The sequence below is a fragment of the Hakea prostrata genome, chromosome 7 (genome assembly GCF_041222555.1).
Source record: "Hakea prostrata isolate BN-2017 chromosome 7, UWA_Hpros_2, whole genome shotgun sequence".
Taxonomy (NCBI): Eukaryota; Viridiplantae; Streptophyta; class Magnoliopsida; order Proteales; family Proteaceae; genus Hakea; species Hakea prostrata.
The window spans coordinates 72515737-72521736 of record NC_142606.1 but is presented as its reverse complement, the minus strand read 5'-3'; positions in this window follow the sequence as shown (position 1 = coordinate 72521736).

The following is a 6000-nucleotide window of genomic DNA, read 5'->3' as shown; positions in this document are numbered from 1 at the left end:
TGTTATTTGATTTTGTATTGTGAATAATGTTTATAATTAGTAGGTACTACTACCATTGATTTGCATCTCTTACCTAAAATTTTAGTTTGCATTTAACTTTTTAGGGTTGAAGTCATGTGTATATTTTTTTTATATTGTTGCTTTAATTTTACCTATATTTTGTCAAAAAAAAAATATCATCATTAATAATTTATCATTTTTTTTAAATATGTGTGGGCCCCACAAAATATGTGGGTCTATTCTTTAATTTAATAAAATAATTTAGCGGTGGGACCCCAAATAGGATGGTTACTGGCTTTCATTCTTCGGCCCCCCCCACTATTGCATCCTGGGTCCGCCACTGCATGGCTTGCGTGTTTCTTAAATCTTGCTCCAGGCATAACCACGCAGAAGTAACTTGGATGGGTGAAGTGACGGTGATCTAAAATTAGAAAAATGGTTGCAGGTGTCCGTGTAAGGAAACTGCCTGGAGTGATTGTTGTTTAACATATTTTAGCAATAAATCTCTGTTGTTTGATTAGCTTGGTTAGATGGGATTTTTATTTGCAGCAGCAATTGGGACGTGATCACGTCACATAATCAAAATAAAATTAAACGGTTGAAGATTAGATGCTAGGGGTTTATTTGTAAATATTATTTTAAGGGTTTAAAAAAAGATCGAACACTCGCACTAGCTTTGCCAATCACTTCTACGATGCCTTGCTTGATGCTAGGATTCACGCCTTCACGAGGGGCAACAAACAAATCCCGACGGAGCTAATTGCTGCGATCGAGCAGTCAAGAATCTTTGTTGGGTAATTGTAGGGCTGATTTTGTAAATTAAAATTTTTTAAACCCTAAAAATAATATTTACAAGTAAACCCCTGCCATCTAATCCTCAACCACTCGATCTTATTTTGATTACGTGGTGCGATCACCATCGTCGGCAGCAGCCAATAGCGGCTGCTGCAAGTAAAAATCCTGTTAGATGCTGAGTTTGCATGTACTGTATTTTTAAAAGGAGCATCTCTCTCTCTCTCTCTCTCTCTCTCTCTCTCTCTCTCTCTCTCTCTCTCTCTCTCTCTATGTCCTCTCTATTTATTCTTATTTTTCTTTCAATAGTTTTATTTCTTTTTTCTTTTTTTTGTTGATACAAAGAAAAAAAAATTACAATATAGTGAGATCATTTAGAGGTCTTTCAATCCAGATCCATTCACTTTGTCTACCTATGGCTTCATTGGCAAGTTCTTGTGCCATCTCCAGCAAATAGATTGGCTTTATTTTGATAATCGATATCCCTTTTAGGGATGGTCCTAATATCAATAGATCTTGAACTAACTCCAGTGGCCATGGTTTTTGAGGACGTGGTATGAAGTCAGTGATTTGGTGCCAATTAGTCCAAATAGATTCGACGTGTATGTTGTATTGTCATGCTTTCTCCATTCCTTCTCTCAGCCCCTTAACAGTAGCCAAATTGAAATTGTCCCCATAAAAAACACCGCTCCAGCAATGTACCAGTCGGTTGTTGACAGTGATTCCCCAACAGCATCCTGTTTTTTTTGTCCTGTGGTTTACAACACTTGCACAGAAAAGCATTGTAAGAGTAGGGAGAGGAATTGTTGTGAAGTCCGGTGTATGATCAATTTGATCATAGATTGGTGTATTGTCGGGATTTAATCTATCAAGTGGTCCCGGTGGTACTAGATGGAGGTCACAGCACCAGTTACTAATAAATTTTAACACTCTCATGGGCTGTGGTAGTTTGTTCCTGAATTTCATTTCATTTCGAACATGCCATATACTGAAAAAAGTGATAGATATGATAGCAAACATCCATCTTAGCACAGGTTTGTCAATGTGTGAGTTATAAAATAAATCCAAACAGAAGTCACTAATATTAGTGAAGGGTAGCTTTTCTGTTCTCAAGCCTAATGGTCCTGCTGCCCAGACCCACCTTGTCCATTCACAATTTAAGAATAGGTGCCAGGTCAATTCACTGCTTGTACCACAAAGCCCACAATTATCCAAATTTGTGCTCCATTTAGCGAGAATCTCATTAACGGGATTCTTGCATTTAGAAGACGCCAAAAAAAGAGTTTAAATTTAGGATTGTTATAAATAATATTGATTGTGGATATCCATCACCCCCCCCCCAATAGACAATACTTCCAATTGAAGATCTCAACCACCTCAGCATACAATCTTGGTGATTTACATCCCATCTTAATTGAAGATTACAGTGATCTCAACACATAATGTTGGCAGTCAATATTTCCATTCTATGCACCTTCTATCTTGGGTGGCAATCTATCTTTCCATATAAATAATATCTTATTGTGTGTAAGAATCATATATTGTATTTCTTTGTAGACTCTGATATTTCCATATCAGAGTAGATGTTCCTTCTACTATAAATATGTAATGCACTCAACTGAATGGGCCAGTTCTGATTGAACTCATCTTGTCTTTCTTCTTTGTATTCTATATTTTCTGTTTATTTTATAATACGTTATCAGCACGATTCCGCTCGAAGTAATTGTGACCGACTCCTCTCAAAATATTGCGTTTTGAGAAGAAAGACAGCAGACTATGGATCATTATGTTTTCTATTCCAAAATGAAAATGATGATGATCTCCTCGTACGTTTTTGTAAACAATGGAGTCTACATTGTCCATCTCGTAATGTAAGTGCATCGTGATAAAAATGTATGTATTTTATTGAATATAAGAATCAAATAACTATTAGGTTACTTTAACAATTGTGGTTTGTCATTATCCAATCTAAAAATAACGGTTTTATTTATTGTACATAGTGGTTGTTAGTCTTGCACCACAAATATTGTTAAATGCACCTGAAATTGCAAGATTTGAAACTGTAAATGAATACAGTTCTACAGATGCACATGAAGTTGCAAGATTTGAAACTGTAAATGAGTACAGTTTTGCAGATGCACTTGAAATTGCAAGATTTGAAATTGTAAATGAGTACAGTTCTGTAGATACACATGAAGTTGCAAGATTTGAAACGTAAAAATAAATACAGTTCTGTAGTTTTTGAAATTAATTCTCCATTAAAATTATAAGGAGAAAATATTATTTATGAAAATATGCCAGCAAATTTTCAAGTTTCAGATTTGTTGTTACAATAGTAATATTGTAAAATGAGTTTTAAGAAATATTCTGAATGATATCATGCCTATTTGTGGCTGAGTAAAATAATTGACTATTAATAAAAAGTCATGAAGCTCTTCTTATTGGTTTTGCTCAATTCCCTGAAGTGAATGTAGCGATTCATAATATGCCTGAAAGAAGACAAAATCAAAATTATGGTCATGACTGTGGAAGAGGATGAGGCAAAAGACGGAATAATTACCATCATTATTATGGAAATAAATAAGAGAATAATAAGGATTCTCAATATAACAATTCAATGAGTGAAGATAATATTTGTTACTGATGTGATATGAAAGCCATTAGACATGTATCTGTCGTACTCCACAATATTAAATTAAGCTTTGTCAAGCCTTAATTAAAGAAATAAAAATAATGTGGAGATAAATTGAATTTTTCAAAATCATGATACTTGAGCAATTTTTTACTATAAAAGTGATGATTTTGATGGTCTCACAAGTACTACACATCTAGATACTACAAACTCCTTTGAAGATAATAGTTGAAGATTTGATTATGTTAGTAGAATTCAACTAATATTATATTAGTTTGTAATTCTTTTCTCTTCAAATCTCATCTCATATGTTAGTTTATCTTAAATTTAATCTTTTTCCTCTATAATTTTTTGGATAATTCACTTGACCCCTGGTTTGACTAGTCATTTTAGTCCAAATAAATGGCCTTCATCCTCCCCGAATATCCAATAATCATTAGGACAATTGTAATTTTTGCCAATACCCTCATATCTATAATAGTGCAGTTTCTGTTTCCTTCCCTTTTCCGCTTCCCTTCTTCCGTCCAACCCTCTTGTTTTGCCTCCTCCCCGGATCCGTTTTTTACGCGCGGTTGGCTCTCCTTTCCTTTTCTCTCTTTTTCTCCTTCTCCCGTCTCCTGTTTCTCCCTTCTCGCCGTGTGTCTTGTTGACGTTTCTTCGGTCTGCCTCCTTGGTTCGTGTTCTTTCGGGGATCCTTTGGTTGCCCTTTCCCCGGGCGGGCCCGTGGGTTTTTCTTGCTTTGTTTCTTCTGGGTCGCCTCCCGCTCGCTTCGTGCCTCGTCTTGCCGTTTGTGTTTCTGTGGCCTTGTGCCGCGTCGGCTGTGGTCCCCGGTTTGGGTCCCCTTTTGGCCCCGGCTTCGCTCGGTCTCCTCCTGCCTCGCCTGCCTGGCCCTCTGGCGTTTCCGCCTCTTCTCTCCGGTCTCGTGGGGTTTCTTGGTGGGTCCGCCCCCCCTCTCCCCCTTTCTTTCGCCTCCGCCGTTCTGTGCCGCTGGTTTTGGTCCGTGGCGGTTGGCGGTGGTGGGGTTTTGTTTGCTTTTGGTTGTGTCCGGTTTTTGTCGTTCTTTGTCCTTTTGCCTTTTGTCTTGGGGGGGTGTCCACTTTATTAGCTTGCTTCCCTTGGGGTCCGTTTCCCTTTTTTTTTATTTACTTTCTATATATCTTTTAATATATTTTGTTTCATTTTGATGAAGAATGTGAATATTCTCTTATATACTGTAACGCATATTATACTGAGAGAAAAATATATATATTTCTCTTATTTAATGATGCGAAAGCCAATGTTCATATAAAAATTGGTAGTACAACATTGATTGGAAGCTCTAGAAAAACTAATCTATTATTATCTGGGAGATAAAATTGGCTATGAATAATTAATTATTTTGTAGTAAGTCTCAAAGAAACTTATTAAGTTTCGAAGCTATTTGTCAAAATGATTATCAGATTGAGACTACAAATAATGGTAAAAGTGAATATCTATACAAAGGTATTAGATATTTTATCTCAATTTGTACTACACGAATATCGCATGGTTGAAACACATGCTTGGGTAAATCAAATGAACATTGATTCCAATAATTTTATTATTTGGATGACCGGTTGGACCATCCCGGATCAAATATGATGCGAAGAATTATTGAAAATTCAATTGTCATCCATTGAAGAACTAGAAGATTCTTCAATTAAATGAATTTTCTTGTGTTGCTTGTTCTCAAGAGAATTTTATTATTGGATATTCACCAGCTAAAGTTGAGATTGAACATTCTACGTCTTTGAAATGTATACATGATGAAATATATGGGCCCATTCACCCATCATGTGGACCATTCAAATAATATATGATTTTAGTAGATGCATCTATAAAGTGGTCATATGTATGTTCATTATGAACTTGCAATTTGGTGTTTGCGAGATTGTTTGCTCAAATAATAAGATTAAGAGCATAATTTATGGATTATAAGATAAAAGCAGTTTGTTTTAATAATGCTGGTGAATTTACATCTCAGGCTTTATGATTATTGTATAACTGAGATCACAGTTGAATAGCATGTTGCTCATGTTTATATCCAAAATGGTTTGGTAAAATTATTTATTAAATGTCTCCAATTAATAGCTAAACCATTGTTTATGAAAACAAATCATCATTTGTATGCATCAGGCCAAAAATTTGTCATAAATTCTCCCTATTACAATTGGCTTTGTGGTTAGAAGCAAAATATTTCTCATCTTAAAAATTTTTGAATCTCCTTATATAATTCAATATATTACCAATGATAGGAGATTTATTTAATGAATTAGTTTTTCCAACATGTGGGGGAGAGAATAAACAGTTGGAAAAAGAGATTGATTGTATACATTATCATTATCTCATTAGATCCTCGCACTGAGCACTGTGAACTTGAAGTTCAAAGGATAATGCAATAAATATTATGAATCAACTGCCAGATTTGTTAACCTGCTAAGAGTTACTAAATCTCATATTCCAGCTGTAAATGCTCCAATTAGAATTAATGTACCAGCAAGACAATCTAACAGTGCAAATAAAATTAAACCACGTTTAAAATGTGGAAGATCAATTGG